The sequence below is a fragment of the Manis javanica genome, chromosome 3, assembly GCF_040802235.1.
Source record: "Manis javanica isolate MJ-LG chromosome 3, MJ_LKY, whole genome shotgun sequence".
Classification (NCBI taxonomy): Eukaryota; Metazoa; Chordata; class Mammalia; order Pholidota; family Manidae; genus Manis; species Manis javanica.
This window is the reverse complement of record NC_133158.1, coordinates 80,606,672-80,613,049: the sequence shown is the minus strand read 5'-3', so window position 1 is coordinate 80,613,049 and position 6,378 is coordinate 80,606,672. Positions and strand designations below refer to the sequence as shown.

The 6,378-nt window shown below is 34.9% G+C and overlaps 1 pseudogene; it reads left to right on the top strand.

The window, feature by feature from the left end:
* Positions 1–520: 520 nt before the first annotated feature.
* On the top strand, positions 521–1,682 carry LOC140848171 (olfactory receptor 5K1-like; annotated as a pseudogene).
* Positions 1,683–6,378: the final 4,696 nt, after the last annotated feature.

Sequence of the window (6,378 nt, the reverse complement as noted above, 5' to 3'; positions counted from 1 at the left end):
GTGTGGTTGGGGGCACTTAGTTAAAACTTCATTAAGTAGCAATAAAACAATAAAAGCTGTGCTTTACATAAAGGAATAAAAGATTTAAATATCTGGGAAATAAGAATAATGGTGTGGACAGAGTCAGTACTTAAGGATATGGAGGTAACCTAGGTAAAAATGGACAAGAGAGTTGATAAATCAATGAATGTATAATTCCTAGGTTTCCAAGGCTATATTCTTTAAAGATACATAGTCTTCTTCTTAATTACTGGCGATCTTCATACAATACTTAAGGTATACACTTAATCTATTGTATGCTATTTTTAAACATTCATCCCATTGGAAGACTATATGAAACCTTTTCGTTCAATGGAAAAAGAATATATACATATGAAAAGAGATTTTAAAATTAAGGATCTTTAATATAAAAACTGATTCTGAAATTATTAGAGAAAATATTGGTACAAAGATATATATATACTATTCCTGTATGAATTTATAAAAATAAAACTTTCTACTAGGAGTACCCTCTCTGAAATAATCAAAATAGTCTCATGAATCCTGAGTGTCAGAGTTGAGGTCATAAAGCAGACATGTTATGAATGGCAACAAATTTCCTCTAGAGATTTGTGTGCCTGGATATCAAAGATAGTAGTGAGAGCTTGAAGAAGCTCCTCTCCCTGTTATAAAAAGAATTTTTTGAAGGGAAATTATACGCACTCTAACTTAGCATCTTTTATCTCCATGGTTCCTATCTCAACAGACACGGTGGATATGATTGAGGTAAACCAGTCCTTGACAAATGAATTTATCCTCAGGGGATTTATAGATCACCCAGATGAGAAGGTCCTTCTGATTGTGGTGTTCCTTAGCATCTTTCTGATCACCATGGTGGGGAATCTCGGCCTGGTGGCATTGATTTATATGGAGAGTCGTCTTCACACGCTAATGTACATCTTTCTGGGTAACCTAAGGTTGACGGATTCCTGTTGTTCCTGTGCCATTACCCCGGAGATGTTAGAGAACTTCTTTTCTAAGGACAGAATGATTTCCCTCAAGGAATGCATGGCAGTTTTACTTTCTCTGCCTTGCTGAAACTGCAGATTGCTTCTCTTGACTGCAATGGCCTGTGATCGCTATGTGGCCATATGTAGGCCACTGAAGTACCACACCATGATGTCAAAGAAACTCTGCATTCACATGACCACAGGGGCCTATATAGCAGGAAACCCGCATTCCATGAATCAGGTAGGGTTTCTATTTAGGTTAACTTCCTGTGGGTCTCATCAAATCAATCACTTCTTTTGTGATGTTCTTCCATTATACAGCTTTTCCTGTGTTGATCCTTATATCAATGAATTGATGATGTTTATTTTTGCAGGGTCAATTTCAATATTCTCTGTTATCATAATGGTAATCTCTTATCTCGGTATACTTTTCATGATCTTCCAAATGAAATCCAAATGGGGAAGAGGCAAAGCCTTATTTACTTGTGCATCCCACTTTCTCTCTGTCTCAATACTCTATGGTTCTCTTCTCTCCATGTATATTCGACCAAATTCAGTTAAAGAAGCAGATAAAGATACGCCTATAGCTGTTTTTTATACTGTAGTGATTCCTTTATTAAACCTTTTTTTTATACTCTAAGAAACAAGGAAGTTATAAATGTTATGAGAAAAACTATGAAGCATATTTCATAATATTCTGGAAAAAAACTGTGGTAATTCATTTAAATTCGTTAAAAACTATTTCAAAATCATTGAAACAGGGAAAGTGGAACATGAACAACTTGCACACAGAAAGCAAATTATGATAATTCTGTATGAGTCAAACAAGTTCAGAAAGGACATATACTTGTAAAATGTATTTCAAAATCTAAGCTACTCAGTTACAGCAGTAATACTGGATAAGTACCCTAGAGGTCACAAACTGTGTTAGAGTGAAATTAATTAAACTAGGAACTAATGAGTTAAGAATTTTCAATAAATCCAACTTATAGCAGAAATGGAACCAGTATATATAATGGTTGTCTCCATTTAACATTGTAGGCAAATCTCTAAAATCCAATAGCACAATCTTTCAAATTCTAGCACATTCCAAGTTTCCAAGAGTTAATCTCTTCTTGAGCAACAGCATGAGTCAGAAGTAAACAGTATATTTGAATTTTTTTCTCAGTTTGCTTTGTGTTTGAAATAATTTGAACATTAACTCATGCAAAATACGTATCCTCTTTATCAAGCACATTTTTCATCCATACATTAGGCAATTTTACTTCATGGTAGAATATATGTGTATTGATGACATCATTCAGTAGTTGAAAACGATGACATTTTTATTGAAGTCACTATGGATTAGAATTATTTTCATGTACTTTGTTCATAGTCTATCATATATGATACTACAATTTCTGAATATATGAATTAAATACAGGGGGTGGTTTTTGCTTTACTATTATTATTGGTCTCACTTTTTAGAAGGAATACATCAGCCTGATTCCAATATAAATAACTAATAAATTCATAGCATTAGCATTTTTTAATGAACTTAAATAAATAATCCTAAAATTCACATAAAATCACAAAAGACCTTGAATAGCCACAGCAAACTTGAAAAGAAGAACAAAGCTAGGGGTATTATGCTCCCTGACTTCCAGATATACTACAAGGTATGGTAATCAGAACAGTATGGTACTGACACAAGAACAGACCCATAGAACAATGGGACAGAATACAGTCTAATAATAATGTATGGATAATGTATGGACAAATATGACCTATTAATATATGATTAAGGTGCCATGAAAACACATGGGAAAAAGACAGTCTCTTCAGTAAATGGTGTTAGAAAACCTGTACAGCTACATGCAAGAGAATGAAACTGGATTACTGTCTTCCTCCATACACAAAAGTACACTCAAAATGGATTAAAGAGCTAAATAGGAGATATGAACCTATAAAACTCTTAAAAGAAAATATAGTTAAAAATCTCCTGAATGAAAGCATGAGTAATTTATTGTTTGGATACATATCCCCACACAAAAGAAACAAAAGCAAAATAGGAACACGTAGGACTACATCAAACTAAAAGGTTTCTATACAGCAAAGGACACCATCAACAAAACAAAAGGGCAGCCAATTGTATGGGAGAACATACTTGCAAATAATATATCATAAGGGGTTAACATCCAAAATATATGAAGAACTCATATGTCCCAAAACCATAAAAACAAATAACCCAATTAAAAAATGGGCAGAGGACCCAAACAGACATTTTCCCAAAGAAGAAATACAGATGGCCAACAGGCACATGAAAAGATGCTCCATATCACTAATCATCAGGGAAATGCAAATTGAAACCACAATGAGGTATCACCTCACACAAGTTAGAATGGCTACTATCCAAGAGACAAGAAATAACAAGTGTTGGTGAGGATGTCTGTAGAAAGGGAAGCCTCATACAGTGCTGATGGGAAAATAAATTGGTGCAGCCACTATGGAAAGCAGTATGGAGGATCCTTGGGAAACTTAAAGTAGAAATATCATATGGCACAATAATTCCCCTTCTAGGAATTTACCCAAAGATAACAAAATCTCTGATTTGAAAAGATATATGAACCCCTATGTTTGTTGCTGCACTGTATTTTTAATACAGCCAACATATGGAAGCAACCAGAGTGCACATCAATGGATGAACTGATGAAGAAGAGGTGATACATATACATGAAGGAATATTATTCACCATAAAGAAGAAAGAAGTCCTGCCATTTGCAACAACAAATGGATGGACTTATAGGGTATAATGCTAAGTAAAGTAAACCGGCTGGAGAAAGAAACATACTGTATTATTTCACTTACATCTGGAATCTAAAAACAAAACAAAACAAATGAACAAAACAACAGTAGACTCATAGACACTGAGACTTATGGTTACTCAGGAGGGGGTTGGGGTGGGGAGTGCAGAGGACGAGGGGGATGAAGAGACACAAAAATCTCAATCATAATATAAATTGGTCACAGAATATTGAAATGCAGCATGGAAAATAGAGCCAATGGTTCTGTAACATCTGTCTATCTTGACAGATAGTAACTGTACTAGTTGGCATGAGCATTTAATAATGGGTACAATTGTTGAATCACTGTGTTATATATTTGAAAGCAATATAACATTGTATGTAAACTATATTTCAATAAAAAAAATACATGGAAAAATATCTTGAGGAGATATTTTGAGATTATTAAAATTCATTTTCTTCTTAAAGTTTTGCCCACTTGTAGATCTTGTCTACAGCAATTATAACTTTGTTTTTCTAGCAATACTTTAAGACCTTGATTCTTTGTATATGCATTCATTGGAAACTATAGTTTACCTGGGTATAAAACCCTTGGCACACACTGTTACCTTGAGTTTCCTAAATACACTGACACACAATATCTTGCTTTGATGTTGCTGTTGAAATGCAAAACTAATATGCTTTCTTTGAAAGTGAGGCTGTTCTTCTATTTGCAACTGCAGATATTTAGGTGTTTTTAAGATTGAGCACATAGAGTTACTTGACACCTTACTTAACAAAAGGATTCAGTTAACGGGTAGTGGTCAAAAAAAAAGGAAGGAATCTAATCGAAAAATTTCCTATCTATTTCTCCCTTCCCTTTATACTGCCTGCAGTTGTCATACAACATGTATCAGTAAACTTCACAGTAGTGTAAGCTTACTCATGTATTAATTCAGTCTTGCTTTCAGGCTGTTGTCATGTGATTCCATCAGGCTGCTTCATTTCCTCATGCACTAGTTTATTGTGATCCTATTTTCCTGCAAGGTTTGACTGAAATGACATTTCCATTGAAAAATCTTTCTGTCTTCCTCTAGGTCATCATTCATTTCTTTCACTATATTTTTATATGACATGTTTACACTTTTCTATATCACAGGCTAAACTGCAAGCTAATTAGCAGTGTGTCTTTCTGCCCTCTTTATTATGAGCTTCTTGTCAGGAGCCACATGTAAACCCTAATAACTTCTAATACTCAGCACCTTCACATTGTGTATCCACTCTACCCATTATCTTTTCCAGAGCCTTTACATTATAAAGGCATGATAAAATTTAACAGAATGGATATTTTAGCAATCAGTGCAGCATGTTTTGAGGACCCAGCTCAGTTTGTAGTCAGGAACCTGAAAGATGTATAATATGATCAGTGAATTAAGGAGAGTCCAGATTTCACAATGAAGACATACAATACACACTTGGTAAAGTAGCAAGTGTGTTATAAAAGCTAGTCAGTATTATGTAAAACAGAAAGAGGAAAAATCCATTTGATTTAAAGGACTTAGAAAAGTCCTCATGGAGATTACATTTGGCCTGATGTATAAGTAACATGGGATTGAAGGAGAGAGAGAAGAAAAGAAACAAGACAAGCAAAACAAGTGGAGAAAGTGCACAAAGGAAAAGGAAAGGGGTGCACAGGGCCAAGTGCCCTGAGATGACAGGAAGAAAGCAATGTGATAGGTAAGATAGAAAGAGACTACAAAGCATCCAGAATGCTAAAATAAGGTAAATGACTTGGTTTGAAAAATAATGAGGGACTATTATGAATTCCCGTGTAGGGGAGTATCATTTTTTAAAGTTCTTCTGACAATCATCTGTGGTACTACAAAGTGTCACACACTGCAGTGTCAAGTTGCTCAAATTGCAGGAATGAACATAACAGAAAAACCCCTTCCCTTTGAAGCCTATGTGATATGGTATGGGCTGAGGGGACAGAGTGACCAGTTACAAGTGGATTAATAAATGAATACTACAGAGTGTTCAGAGGAATGAAGGGAAAAGACAGCATAACAAAAGACAGACAGTTGGGGTGAAGTGAAAAGAAAGAACAACAATCTCAGTAATTCCCACGTTGGACAAATAATAGCAAAGCTTCCAACCCAGCCAGGACTTTGCAGGATGTGGGGACAAGTTCACCTCACAGCATGAAGTTGATGACTCTGGCTGAACCTACCTCACCTGGTAATCTCCTCTCCAAACCCTAATCATCTTCTATAAACTATATTAATTCCATAAGCCATATTAATTCCTCCAATAATATGTCTAAATAACCTGAGACTTTTCTGCTTTTTTATATTTTAAGTAGAGAATAATGAACACAACTGGTGAAGTCAGTTATGTAGCAATCATCAAGATGATCATCAAATTATCTCAGGAACTTTAGTGAATGCCAGTAGCTCTGTCCTCATTGCCTCAAAGGTCTTCTTCAATTAATGTCACATAGTTATATGTTTTGAGGACTGAATCTCCCCACAAAAATAAACTGATGTCATTGCAGGAAAATCCTGTAAACATTGGATGAAAAGTTTTAATTTCATATTGTAAGGGACATAATTACTGACACTGACCTA